Source organism: Schistocerca nitens, chromosome 1 (genome assembly GCF_023898315.1).
Source record: "Schistocerca nitens isolate TAMUIC-IGC-003100 chromosome 1, iqSchNite1.1, whole genome shotgun sequence".
NCBI lineage: Eukaryota > Metazoa > Arthropoda > Insecta > Orthoptera > Acrididae > Schistocerca > Schistocerca nitens.
In genome coordinates, this window is record NC_064614.1 from 995,040,344 (window position 1) to 995,055,606 (window position 15,263).

General features: G+C 41.9%; 2 protein-coding genes across 5 annotated transcripts in view; one reads left to right on the forward strand and one right to left on the reverse strand.

Moving 5' to 3' along the window:
• LOC126195326 (COMM domain-containing protein 4) overlaps positions 1–15,263 on the reverse strand; it is a 537,275-nt gene that overhangs the window by 371,432 nt on the left and 150,580 nt on the right. The window lies entirely within an intron of this gene.
• LOC126195320 (uncharacterized) overlaps positions 1–15,263 on the forward strand; it is a 113,868-nt gene that overhangs the window by 92,837 nt on the left and 5,768 nt on the right. The gene's annotated exons all lie outside the window — the stretch shown is intronic.

A 15,263-nucleotide genomic window follows, 5' to 3' on the forward strand; every position in this document is an offset into this window, starting at 1 on the left:
GCGAAATGTAGGAAGGCATGGAGAGGTTCCACGACTTATGCAAGAACTGGTTGTTGACCCTGATCATACATAAATGCAAAGTATTTCGAAAAAAATAGGCGATCGAATCCAACACTGTTCGATTACATTACTGGCGACAAATCAGTAAAGTACCTACGAGTATTTAGTGGAAATTTTACGGAAAGCTGATGTTAGGATGAATGCATTTTACACTACTGGCCATTAAAAATTGCTACATTACGAAGATGACGTGCTAAAGACGCGAAATTAAACCGACAGGAAGAAGACGCTGTGATATGCAAATCATTAGCTTTTCAGAGCATTCACACAAGGCTGGCGCCGGTGGCGACACCTACAACGTGCTGACATAAGGAAAGTTTCCAACTGATTTCTCATACACAAACAGCAGTTGACCGGCGTTGCCTGGTGAAACGTTCTTGTGATACCTCGTGTAAGGAGGAGAAATGCGTACTATCACGTTTCCGACTTTGATAAAGGTCGGATTGTAGCCTATCGCGATTGCGGCTTATCGTATCGCGACATTGCTGCTCACGTTGATCGAGATCCAATGACTGTTAACAGAATATGGAATCGGTGGGTTCAGGAGGGTAATACGGAACGCCGTGCTGGATTCCAACGGCCTCGTATCACTAGCAGTCGAGATGATAGGCATCTTATCCGCACGGCTGTAACGGATCGTGCAGCCACGTCTCGATCCCTGAGTCAACAGATGGGGACGTTTGCAAGACAACAACCATCTGCACCAACAGTTCGACGACGTTTGCAGCAGTATGGACTATCAGCTCGGAGACCATGGCTGCGGTTACCCTTGACGCTGCATCACAGACAGGAGCGCCTGCGATGGTGTACTCAACGACGAACCTGGCTGCACGAATGGCAAAACGTCATTTTTTCGGATGAATCCCGGTTCTGTTTACAGCAACTTGATGGTCGCATCCGTGTTTGGCGACATCGCGGTGGACGCACATTGGAAGCGTGTATTCGTCATCGCCATAATGGGGCGTATCACCCGGCGTGATGGTATGGGGTTACACGTCTCGGTCACCTCTTGTTCGTATTGACGGAACTTTGAACAGTGGACGTTACATTTCAGATGTGTTACGACCCTTGGCTCTACCCTTCATTCGATCCCTGCGAAACCCTACATTTCACCAGGATAATGCACGACCGCATGCTGCAGGTCCTGTACGGGCGTTTCTGGATACAGAAAATGTTCGACTGCTGCCCTGGCCAGCACATTCTCCAGATCTCTCACCAATTGAAAACGTCTGGTCAATGATGGCTGAGCAACTGGCTCGTCACAATACGCCAGTCACTACTCTTGATGAACTGTGGTATCGTGTTGAAGCTGCATGGGCAGCTGTACCTGTACACGCCATCCAAGCTCTGTTTGACTCAATGCCCAGGCGTATCAAGGCCGTTATTACGGCCAGAGGTGGTTTTTCTGGGTACTGATTTCTCAGGATCTATGGACCCAAATTGCGTGAAAATGTAATCACATGCCAGTTCTAGTATAATATATTGGTCCAATGAATACCCGCGTATCATCTGCACTTCTTCTTGGTGTAGCAATTTTAATGGCCAGTAGTGTAAGTATCTCATGAAAATGTAATTCATTCACGGAAAACGCAGTAGCTTACAAAACACTTTCAACTGATCATTGAGTATTGCTTATCATTCGGGGACCAATACTACGTGGATTAATAGAAGAGATTCAACGATTAGCGGAGTGTTTCGTCACGGGATCGTTTAGCCGGTGCGAGAGCGACATGAAGATGTTCAACAAACTCCACTGGCAGACGCTACAAGAGAGACGTTGTGCACCACGATCTGGTTTCCTGTAATTGAAATACCGACACAGCACATTCTGGACGTAGTCGGGCAACATATTAGATCTACTTCTTCTCACATACCTCTCGTGAAATAACCACAACGTACTGATAAGGATGTTAACCGACAATCAGTCTTCCCACGCGCTACTCGCAAAAGCTAACAGGTAAATGGTGAGTGGTAGAAGGAAGCGGCTGATAGCTGTGCCAGAAGTACTCTCGGCTGCACACCGTAAGGTGGCTTGTGGAGTATGGAGATAGATTAAAACCACCACAAACACCAAAAATTTCTACTCTTTAGACATTCCTCTTCAAAACTTTACATTATTAGAAATATTATTTTGCTCTTTAGGCCCTAGGCGTAACTGAAATTACGAAAATTTTGTTTTGCAGTATGTCTCATACGGAACATCCAAAATATTATTAATTTCATCCAAGACTGCTTGAGAATACTGCAGCTGATTTTTTAAATATCCGCGAGGAACTAAACTGCGTCAGCCACACAGGTTTTGGAACAATAATTTATTTTCCGTTACTAGTTTCGGACCAAGAGCCATAATGAGACTGCAGCGAGGATTTTGTGTGCCGATCTCTGCCTGTTTTTCTGTAATTTACGGCACTGTTGAAGGATGAAAATGTACGAATGCGTAAAAGAAATCCTCAGCACTGCCTGGTAATAGGACTAAAGTCAAAACTAGTTCTGGAAAAATAAATTATTGTTTAAAAATAGTGTGGTTGGTTGCCGTTTCCTTCCTCAAAGAAAATAATAATTTCATAACAGTTACTGCAAAAGATGGCCACTCAACCAAAGAATACCATTACCATTTGCCAACGGTTAAGAATTAACAAAGCGTTTCTACATCCTTTGTTGTTGACGTCTTCACGCTAGTAGGTAACTGATGGCTAAACTTCACTAAAAGCTGTAGTAAGCTATTTATTACTTCGGATCGCAGAGGGCGACTGAAGATGATGTGCTGTGAATTCCCCGGGATGCATTCGCGCAGAGGTGAAAACCTTGCAATCAATGAAAGCTCTTTTCATGATTAAAAGGGAAGTGACATATTATCAGGAGAAAGTTCCCGTGATACACTTCAGAGTCGTACCATGGTACAGGTGGGACGATGATACTGATTTTAGAGCGCATAACCACCACCCTACGAAAATGTGAATCGTAACCCTTGGTGCTATTCGACAAAAATAGGCTAAGTGTCGGCACCGGAATTCATCTTCTCGCTTCCCTCATCAACGTACAACACAAACACGACATTACAGTTTGCTATACTAAAGCCGCAACTCTCAAACACCGCGCGAGAGGGACCATTTTACGCGGAAAATGAAAACCAAAATCTTTTTCAATTAGGCTGCCGGAGCCAGCCCTCGGGGCCTGCTACCCAACAATGCTCTGTGGCTCCTCGTTTTCCACACATCTCTTGATAATAATGCATCTCTTCGTGTTCACGTACGAACTAGAAAAATGTTATTTGTATTGCAGTGCTATAGTACGTGTTAAAAAACGTCAATTTAGTTTGTTTTTAGTTATGTAGGGCAACAGATTGCCTAAGCTTATTATCTCACTACAGCCTGCAAGAGAGACGCAATAATAACAAAAGTTGCTAATTCCTAATCTTCAAGATAAAATGTTGAAATTTAACTGTACCTTTAAAAACTGATTACGCGCTAGGTCGTCTAAATTAGTTCTTGGGGTTGACGGAGGAAATCAGCAGATCGTGGTGCCGGGTTGTTAGACTTATAATTCGCAGGCCCCAACTAAACACCAGTACAGAGAAAATAAACTGTTTGTGACACTTCACAGCGCTGGTAGGTTTTCTGTGCTCTCCGCGAACGAAGTTATAAAGGATGGGAGCCAAAATTTGTTTTGCAATGCGACTGCGCGGTTACCAAAGTACTTTATGAACTTCCTCACGTATTTCACAGCTTATTCGTCAGTCACTTGTTCAGACTCTGAAGCGTCGAGTGTGGTAATGGCTCTCCCAAATAAATTTGTTGAAAGGGCAGTCTCGAGTTTTTGCTTCATACCTACCTCTTTCTGCCTTGATACAAAATAATAAAAAAAGACAGTTTTCAGAATACAACGCGAAGAACTACTTAATTACGCTGGCAACATAAACGAGGACACAACCCTAATCCTCTCAAATTATGCTGAGATGCTAGAGACAGAACTGATTGGAATAAATGAGGACCTATGGGCCGAAAGTCTAAGTTTCAACGAGATAATAAATATATGCATGCTTCTCCTACAATTAAAAACTGGTTTGAAGATAAAGATATCGATGCCTTGCACTGGCCTGCATTTATCCAAGATTTGAACCCCGTGGAAAACTTATCGGAGTGTTTATCACAATGGAAGGCACTTTCAGGCTGTATGTGAGCTTAAAAGAGCGATACGACAAGGGTGGGTGGCAATTTCACTGCAAAAACTACAGGCCCTAACAAAATCAAAGCCAAAGAGAATTTTTTGAAATAATTAGGAAGAAAGGAGGTTGGACAAAGAGCTAACAATGCAATAACACAACAGGACAGTGAACGCCTTTATACCAATTTCCATACAGGAAATGCAAACGCCTTATTTTATTGCTAGTTTTGTAATCATAGCTTATATCTTATATGTATTATGCAGCTCTCTATACTGTGCATTTTCATCTCTGAATAACTGCTGCAGCCAACATCCTTCTGAATCTGCTTACTGTATTCATCTCTTGGTCTCCCTGTACGATTTCCCCCCCCCCCTCCGCCCCCCCTCCCCTCACGCTTCCCTCCGTTACTAAACTGGTGAGCCCTTGATGTCTCTGAATGTGTCCTATCAACCGACCCCTTCTTTTGGTCAAGTTGTGCCACATATTTCTAGTTTCCCCAATTCTGTTCAGTAACTTCTCATTAGTTAATTGATCTACCCATCAAATCTCCAACATTGTTCTGTAGTACTACATTTCGAAACTTTCTATTATAGTTTTGTCTAAACTATTTATCGTTCATGTTTCACTTCCATACACGGCTACACTCAGATAAGACTTCCTAAAACTTAAACCTATATTCGATGTTAACACATTTCTCTTTTTCAAAAATCCTTTTCTTGCCATTGCCAGTCTACATTTTATATCCTCTTAACTTCGGCCATCGTCAGTTATTTCGCTGCCCAAATAGCAAAACTCATCTACCGCCTTAAATGTCTCGTTTCCTAATCCACTTGTCTTAGCATTGCCTGATTTAATTCGACTAAACTTCTGGGTTCGCATTAACGTTCATATTAGCGAGAGTGGGGACCTAAATCTCCCCCTGGCCTTCCTGATTTAGACAATAGAAGAAATGTATTCGCAATTGCGATTACAATCAGGTTCCAGCTGGACCTTGTCATGTCATGTCATGTGCCTTAGTTTTTACGATAACATCTGTCGATCGCAGCAGTGCCTGTTCCTTCAGACCTGCATGCATGCCTAAAGGACATTGCAAAGTATATCGTAAAAACACAGGAACTGCAATATGGTATTCTTGATTTAGGTTTTCTGTGCTTTTTTTCAAATTTTATGGGACTTAACTGTTAAGGTCATCAGTCCCTAAGCTTACACGCTACTTAACCTAAATTATCCTAAGGACAAACACACAAACCCATACCCGAGGGAGGACTCGAACCTCCGCCGGGACCAGCCGCACAGTCCATGACTGCAGTGCCTTAGACCGTTTTCTGTGCTTTCCCATGGCAGCTACCAGGCTGGTTTCCTAAGCAACGCTACGGCTGATTCCTTTTCCAAACCTTGTTCACTTCGAGCAGCATCCCGAATTACTTCGAAGTCTAGGGAATGTTAAGTCTAGCCTTCTGCCCTTGGTATGATCACCTCTTAGGCATATATTGTTCGTATTTCTCTCAGTAGTTGATTAAAATTCGCTGTTTCAGTGTTAAACTATAAATCACAGTTGCCAGTGTAATTGTAAGAAACCGCCTTGAATTCCATTGCCTTGTTTGTCCGCTATAGCGCCTTATTATACTTACTGGAACTCTCATGCACTCACATGTCGTCAACGTACGTTCGGCAATATTTCCAGAGAACATAGTTTCTCATGTTGTTACAAAAGATGTGACTTGATTTATTTCGCTCTAATTTTCAGACGCATCCATCTGAATCTAATTATATTCCTTTGTTCCCTTGCGAATCACTCTCTTCAAGAGCGGCGACCGGTTCATTTATATTCATACCGCCGTGCCTCCTCACCAACACCATAATAGCCGTCCATAATAGCCTGCCACTTGTTCTTCTATATAATTTGACAGTATAATTTGGTGTTCAGTTCTTTACCCTTGTTTCGCTTTTGTTTATGTTCATCTTTTATCCTCCTTTCAAGACAATGTCTATTCTGTTCAACTGCTCCTCCAAGTCCTTTGCTGTCTCTGACAGAACTACAACGTCATCGGCAAACCTCAAAGTTTTTATTTCTATCCCCTGAACTTTAATTCCTACTACAAATCTTTCTTTGGTTTCCTTTACTGCTTCTTCAGTGTACAGATTGAATAACCTCGGGGACAGGCTACAAGCCTGTCTCACTCCCTTCCCAATCACTGCTTCCCTTTTATGCCCTTCGACTCTTATAACGGCCGTCTGGTTTCTGTAGAAGTTGTAAATGGCTTTCGCTCCCTGTATTTTACCCCTGCTACCTTCAGAATCTCAGAGTATTCCAGTCAACATTGTCAAAAGCTTTCTCCATGCCTAAAAATGCTATAGACGTAGGTTTTGCCTTTCCTTAACTCATACTCTAAGATAACTCGAGGAGTCAGAATTGCCTCGTTTGTTCCTAAAATTCTCCGGAATCCAAACTTATCTACTACTTACATAATAAATTCGATACATATGTGTTTCAGAAATTGCACTATCACTTTCGTAGGAACCTCGCCTTTGCACTGATTTCCTCTGCTGTATTGTCTTTCAATCGTGCAGCATCGTGCAGCCACGTCACGTACTTTAAGTCAGGAAATGGGTTGTTTGCAGCAAACCGAGTATCTACATGGACCTCCCTGGAATGTCAATAAGGCGACCACTGTCGCGTGTGCCCTTGAAGCCGCAGCAGACGCCCGCAGCATTGGTGCATCCAGCGACAGCACCGACACAGCAATGGCCATACAGCCTACGCCGTCCTTTCAAAGCAGTTTCATTTGTTTCATTTCTCCAGACAGCATTAAGGGGTGTGAGGGTAGCACCTGGCCAGATACCCAAAGCCGGTTGTTTGGACAGCAGCCATTACGTTTATAACGCGTTAGGATCGATGGCTGTGCCATATTTTCAAGGCCTCCGTGCGTTACAGCTCAACAAGATAACACAAGATCGCGTGTTACCCTTGCTGTTCCGACACACCCCGATAGAGAGTGTGTCCGACTGTCGTTCTCGACAGATCTCTCACATAATGAAAACATTTGGTGATGAGCTGTCGAGAGACTGGCGCAACACCACTCGCCAGTTACTGTAACTGTTGAAGTCTTGAACAGAGCTGAAGCAACACGGAATGACGTAGCCATACCAATCAAAAAATGGTTCAAATGGCTCTGAGCACTATGGGACTTAACATCTGAGGTCATCAGTCCCCTAGAACTTAGAACTACTTAAACCTAACTAACCTAAGGACATCACACACATCCATGCCCGAGGCAGCATTCGAACCTGCGACTGTAGCAGCTCTGTGTACTAAATTTCGCACCCTGAAAATATTCCCAAACTATCTAAAAACTTAATCATCTATTCTTCCTACTAAATGTATAGACGCACAATAAGTGAAATTCTGTTATTTGCTATTCTACCTGCTGTCCTAATTGTAAGGGCCATCGAAGGACAGTTTTTTATATTCACGTAGCTATTATCCTGCTGCTTAGCAGACTTTCAGATGTATACACGGAGGTGACAGAAATTATAGGATAGCGATATGTGCATATACAGATGACGGTACAATAGCGTACACAAGGTGCAAAACAGCAGTGCATTGGCGAAGCTGTCATTTGTACTCAGGTGATTCCTGTGTAAAAGTTTACGACGTAATTATGGCCGCACGAGGGGAATTAACAGACATTTAACGCGGAATGATAGTTGGAGCTAGACGCATGGGGCATTCCACTACGTAAATCGTTAGGGAAATCAATATTCCGAGATCCACAGTGTCAACAGTGTGCGCGAGAAGACCACATTTCAGGCATTACCTCTCAGACAACGCAGTGCCCATCGGCCTTCACTTAACGACCAAGAGCAGCGGCATTTGCGCAGAGTTCTCAGTGCTACCGGACAAGCAACAATGAGTGACATTACAGCAGAAATCAGTGTGAGATATACGACGAACGTATCCGTACGGACAGTGCGGCGATATTTGGCGTTAATGGCACTTGGCAGCAGACGACTGACACGTGTGCCTTTGCTAACAAAACGATATCGCCTGCAGCGCCTCTCCTGGGCTCACGGCCATATCGGTTGGACACTAGACGACTAGAAAACCATGGCCTGGTCACATGAATCCTGATTTCAGTTGGTAAGAGGTGACGTTAGGTTTCGAGTGTGGTGCAGACCCCACCAAGCCACGGACACAAGTTATCAACAAGGCACTGTGGAGCTGGTGCTGGCTCCATAATGGTGTGGGTCCAACTGAACCGATCGTTGACTGTAAATGGTTATGTTCAGCTATTTGGGGACCATTTGCAGCCATTCATGGGCTTCATATCCCAAAAAAGATGGAAATTTTATGAAGCGACGTGTCTCCGGGCCACAATTGTTAGCAATTGATTTGAAGAACTTTCTGGATAGTTCGAGCGAATGATTTGACCATCCAAGATAGCACGACATGAATCCTTTCGAACATTTATGGGACATAATCGAGAGGTCACTTCGTGCACAGAATCCTGCACCGGCAACACTTTCGCACTTATGAACGCCTATAGAGGCAGCATGGCTCAATATTTCTGCAGGGGACTTCTAACGACTTGTTGAGTCGATGGCACTTGCAGCTGATGCACTCCACCAGGGCCCTGTGACCTCGTGCTGCTGCACTACGCCGGGCAAACGGTAGTCTGACACGATGTTAGAAGGTATGACGTCACTGTTGTCACCTCAGTCTAGTTAGCCCATTAGGTCAGAGGGAAGCAGTTCTCAAGGGACCAGACACAAACACCGGTCACGGCGGGTCACCGCGCCTGGCTGCATTGTCCCGACGTCAGCAGTTTCCCCTTGCACGGCAGTTTGCAACCCGCTCTGCGTGCGCTTTGTACGGCGTCGAGCGCACGGGTTCAGTTTGAGTTGGGCTGAACGAGAGAACCAAGTTACGATTCCGTTCTAGCGTTCACCCTACCAGTACCCGACACCACGCTGTGTCATCTCAAAGACCATCTTCTGTGAGGCCGAGTCGACCAAACACAAAGATGATACTTTCTTGGAACGGCAATATTTTGAAGTCAAAAATACACTTATATTCCGACGACGTTTTCTTTAACTCAGCGTATTTACCCCGAATGGATTCCATTCCTCAACTGCATTTCGTATGGTAGTTAGAATTCTCAGCTACGACTGACCTCATCATTGGACTCATAACGTTCTTTCGAAGTTTGAATACCTAAAACTTAAGAATGTGCGAATTTTAATGAATAAGGAGAATATATTTTAGAGTCATATAACTGCGTTCAATCACGAGTTTTCAACATTTCGTAAAAAATGCAAATCATCGCCTCGTCAAAAGAATTTGTTTCACCTTTCCAGACATCTTCTCGAGTATTATCAACCCCGATCATCAAGAAGAGTTTCGTAGTATTAACCCGTTAGTTTTGTCTTTTGCAAGGTAGTCCATAAAAGGAATCCCTTTTGCATCGTAGAAAGAAAAAAATGACAAAAAATAGGACTCTTGTAGATGAAATCGACTCCGCCTTTACCGGCACAAGCCCACGGAGTTCCACCCACTGCATCCATTGTTGTCTCATTTGTAGCGTGCAGGAAGGAATAAGGATGACTGGGATTTATCACCCCCATCAACGAATTAAGATGGATATGCCTGAAAGAGTTTACTGAAGCCTAAATCTGAACGGCCGGATGAGAATTTTGACGCCTTCCTCTCATGTGCGAATCTGGTGACTTACCATAGCGCCACCTCGCTAGGTTTTATGGGGTGTAGAAGTCGACAGACATCTCAGTCATGAAAAAGAAAAGTCGTCGTACAAACTGAGTTATCTGGCATCTGGCTTTGGTAAACACACAATCAATGCCGCACTTAATTTGCGAAGCTTTTTCATAGTAACTTTCTGTGTCAAATGTGGTGTATCTCTGCTGTAGTCTATTTTACAACTGTTAATCGCCGACCGTTCATAATTTTGTGGATGTTTCCGATTTCTTCATATTGGTTCCATCTTTGGGACATCCATTACGCGTACCATCTTCAACAGAAATGCAGTCATTTTTTATTCGGCACCACATATCTTAAATGTTGGAGCACAAGAACCAGACTCGTTATGAACCTTCAACTATGAACGAATCTCGTTAGTGATAAACACTCCAAGGCAAAGAATTTTATGACTACACGTTATTTCAGTTTCTCCATTTGAATGAAACACACAGCTTTAAAAATCCGCGTAAATAAAATTATGCCAAGATTAAATTGGCACCTGCGTTATGTTATTGCGGAACATAGGTAAAGAAAGAAAATTTCACTGATTTCAATGTCAATTCCGTGCCACGCCTTATTTCGTTTTACGTATAGGACAAAATGTCTGTTTCCTACACCGAGACAAAGTACCTACCATTACCTGAAAACTGTACTTGTTCGATCAGCTCTAGTGTAAGGGAACGGAGTGATACTGTAAAAACAGCAATACACTGACCACAAACACTGCACACAGATTTATCCTCATTCACAGTTTAAGCGGATGTATATGTTTAATGGTGTCTGTTATGTTCGTACGTACAGTACATTGAGTAAACGCGAGCCGGAGTAGGATTTACGACGCGCTGACAGATGGAAAATATATTTTGTCTGACTGTACCATTTAACCCATAGTTTACTACTAAATTATTATAACTGAGAGAAAACCAGCAAAAGCCGAATTCACGCCGGCGCTGAAAAACTGACACCCATGTCCCATCGCATCCATTTTGCCAAGAATTGGCTTTTTGGTTCGACTGTGACAACGCAAATACCAGATTATAAGTGTCTAGAACAACTGCAGTTAAATACTTGAGTAATTACACATCCATAGGACCCGACGCGTGAAGACTGAATCTATTGTCACGTAGCGTTCGAGACTCTCTACATTTTGCGAACACGAATTACAACGAGAAAATTTCAGAGATTGTTCGGCGATGTTTTCTTTAATACTAGGGACCTATGGTCTTTGAAGTTTAGTTACAGTGTAGATGCATTTCATTTGACATCTTACCTCCATTTACCTCCATATCTGTACCGCACAAAATATATCTGCCAAAAAGTGGGAACGTCAACGTTATGCGCTGTGTCTTTTGTTTGGAAACAAAATATTCGTTTGATTTCTGCGTAATAAATCACCGAAACTGGTGGCCCGATACAATAACACTTTGGAAATTAGACGGCTGAAAAGTGTTTGATTTGACATTCTACACTGAACAGGTGAGTCCTGCAATCATCTATGAAATGGACATACAGAGTTTAGAAATGTGGTGCCGAATTAGAAAATGACTGCATTTCCCTTGAAGACGGTACGCGTAATTGACGTCCCAAAGATACAATCAACATGAAGAAACCGAAAAAAATCCACAAAATCGTGAACGGTAGGCGCTTATCATTTATTAAATAGACTACTGTAGAGTTACACTAAATTTTACATGAAAAGTTAACTACGAAAAACTTGTGCAAATTATGTGCGGCATTTACCAAAGCCAGATGCGGGGTGGAGGAGTGGCCATGTACGTAAAAATCAGTATTCCATTTGAGTCCATAGACATCACGGCAGTGCACTGAACAGATATTTGAATGTTGTGCAGGGGCAGTTGAATGTAGTGAAACACAATTTCTAACTTTTGTTGTTTACAGGTCCCCTAACTCTGACTCCAGAGCATTTCTGCTCAAGCTATAGAGGGTTCTTGATTCACTTTACAGGAAGTACCAGAAATTAGTTATACGTGGTGACTTCAATATTGATTTTGAATATGATGGTGCAAGAAAAAGAATGTTGGTAGATCTCATAAATTCATATGACCTGATGCAGACTGTGCTTTTTCCATCTAGGGTGCAGGGGAACAGTATCACAACCATAGACAATGTTTTTATTCGTTCTTCATTACTAGATGGGCATTCTGTTAGTAAAAGACCATGATGCACAAATTTTGACACTAAAAGGCTTTTGTACTCAAACAAATGTCACATATAATCCAACGGCAATAGAGAGTTTTTTAAACTTCGCGAAGGAACAGGAGTGGCAGGATGTTTAAAGAGCCGATAACATGGATGACAAATATAATGCTTCCCTTAATACATTTCTCATGCTCTTAGAGAGTTGGTTTCCATCGGAACGTTCTAAACGGGTACTAGCAGTAAAAGGCAGCCTGAGTGGCTGACTGGTGGGATAAGGATATCATGTAGAACAAAGCGAGGATTATATCAAAATGATAGACGTAGTCACTATCAAGCTACAGTAGCCCATTACAGACAGTACTGTAAGGTGCTTAAAATGTTATTAGAAAGGCAAAGAATATGTGGTGCGCAAATAGAATAGCTAATTCGCTGGTTAAAATTAAAACCATATGGTCAGTTGTGAAGGAAGTGTCTGGTCAGCAGCACAAGGTCGACGATGTAAAGTTAGTCCGTAGTAAAAATATTTCTGTTGCTGATAAATCAGATATACGTACAGTATTTAGCAATCATTTTTCTGAGCATTGCTGTTGAATTAAGTAAAAATTTAGTTTCTACAGGGAATCATATAACTGTCTTGGCAAATGCCTTTCCGAGATTGATGTTTGAAATACTCCTCCATGATACAGACAAGGGGGAGATTGAGTCAATAATTAAATTACTGAAGACTAAGAACTTTCATGGATATGATGGGGTGCCTAGCAGAATATTAACGTACTATGCCGCACATGTTAGCCCTGTACTTAGATATATGTGTAATTTTTCCTTTAGGAATGGTCACTTTCCTGAACGATTAAAGTACTCAGCACCAAAGTCGCTTTATAAAAAGGGAGAAAGAGACAATGTAGACAATTTTAGACCTATTTCTATGTTATCAGTGTTTGCTAAAGTTATTGAAAAGGCTATGTATGTAAGGATAGTTGGTCATTTTATATCACACGATATTCTATCAAATATTCAGATCGGCTTTAGAAGTCGTTTTACAACTGAAAATGCTATATTCTCTTTTCCCTGTGAAGTACTGGATGGGTTAAACAAAAGCTTTCGAACGCTAGGTATATATTTTGATTTAACTAAGGCGTTTGATTGTGTTAATCATAAAATATTGATCCAGAAGTTGGGGAGTAGTTCACAATTGTTTCACCTCTTACTTTAGCAACAGACAGCAAATGTTCATTATTCACAGTGTTGAGAATGGCTGTGATTTGAGGTCTGAGTGGGGTACGGTCAAATGAGGAGTGCCCCAGGGATCAGTGTTGGGGCCCCTCCTGTTCGTTATTTATATAAATGATATGCACTCTAGTATTATAGGTAACTCTAAAATATTAAAATATTTCAGTTGCTGATGACATTGTCTTAGTAGTAAAGGATGTTGTCAGTAACACGGGCTCGGTTTCAAACAGTGTAGTTCAAGACATAAGTTCATGGCTAGTAGAAAATAAACTAACGCTAAATCACAGAAAGACTCAGTTTTTACAGTTTCTAATACACAATTCAACAAAACATGACGTTTGAATTTCACAGAACGGGCATATGATTAGTGAAACTGAACAGTTCATATTTTTAGGTGATCAAATAGTTAGTAAAATGTCGTGGAAAGCCCACGTGCAAGATCTTGTTCAAAGATTTAATGCTGCCATTTTTACTATTCGAACGGTATCTGAAGTGAGTGATCGTTTGACACGAAAATTAGTCTACTTTGCTTAATTTCATTCGCTTATGTCATATGTTCTGAGACATCGAGGGATCACCATTTTAGTATTTGAGGGCAGCGTGGAGGGTAAAAATCGTAGAGGGAGACCAAGAGATGAATACGCTAAGCAGATTCAGAAGGATGTAGGCTGCAGTAGGTACTGGGAGATGAAGAAACTTGCACATGATGGAGTAGCATGGAGAGCTGCATCAAACCAGTCTCAGGACTGAAGTCCATAACAACAACATGTCATATGGTAATATATTTTGGGGTAACTCTTCCCATTCTGAAAGGATATTTTTGTCTCAAACTGGTGATTCGGACTATAAGTGGTGTAAGTTCACGAACCTCTTGTCGACCCCTGTTCACGAATCTGGGTATTTTGACATTGGTCTCTCAATATATATATATATATTTCTTACTGTCATTTCTTGTTAACAATATTAGCTTATTACCAAGAATAAGCAGCTTTCACTCAGTTAATATTCGGCAGAAATCAAACCTGCATTTGGATCGGACTTCCTTAACTCTAGTGCAGAAAGGTGTGCAGTATACTGCTGTATACATTTTCAGTAAGCTATCACAAAAATTCAAAAATCTTCGCAGCAATCAACGCGCTTTCAAATCGAAACTGAAGAGTTTCCTCATGGGTCACTCCTTCTACTCTATCGAGGAGTTCCTTGAAAAATTAAGCTGATGCTTGTTGTGTTGTTGATTATGTTTACTTAAACTTATGGCGTTGCTTTTTTCGGGTTCATAAACATTTTATTTATATCTGTTACTACTTTTATGTTGTAATTTCATGTACTGTCACGTTCCATGACCTTGGAAATTTGCTCCTCAAGTTGGTCCTACGAAACTTTACGTGTAAATAAAAAAATAAAATAAATAAAACCATTTAATAAGAGTTCCTACTCTTTTGTACGTCGACTTTCCTTTTTTGTATCTGAGACATGTGTCTACTTTCACACTCCACAAAACTATCGAAGTGGCGCTGTAGTAAATCATCGGCTTTGCACACGAGAGGAACGCGTCCCAATTCTCATCCGGCCGTTCAGATTTAGATTTCCTTAAATTTATTCACGCAAATTCCGGGATGGGTCCTTGACAAAGGCCCACTTCACACTTAGGCCTCAAGTCTGCATCCAGTACTGCTCAGTTCTGTCCCTGGTTTGTTTCCCCGGCAGTGTTAGCTGTACGTTAACAGCTATACGCAGTAGTATGGACATATTTACTGATAAAGAGTTATAAAAGTTGAAACTGCAGACGTACTTCAATTGGTTGCCGGCACTGAGGAAATAGCTCAACTTCGTATTGTTGTGCCGCCCTACCATTGCACTCAGTGAAGCCATACACGAGGTACAGTTTTGTAT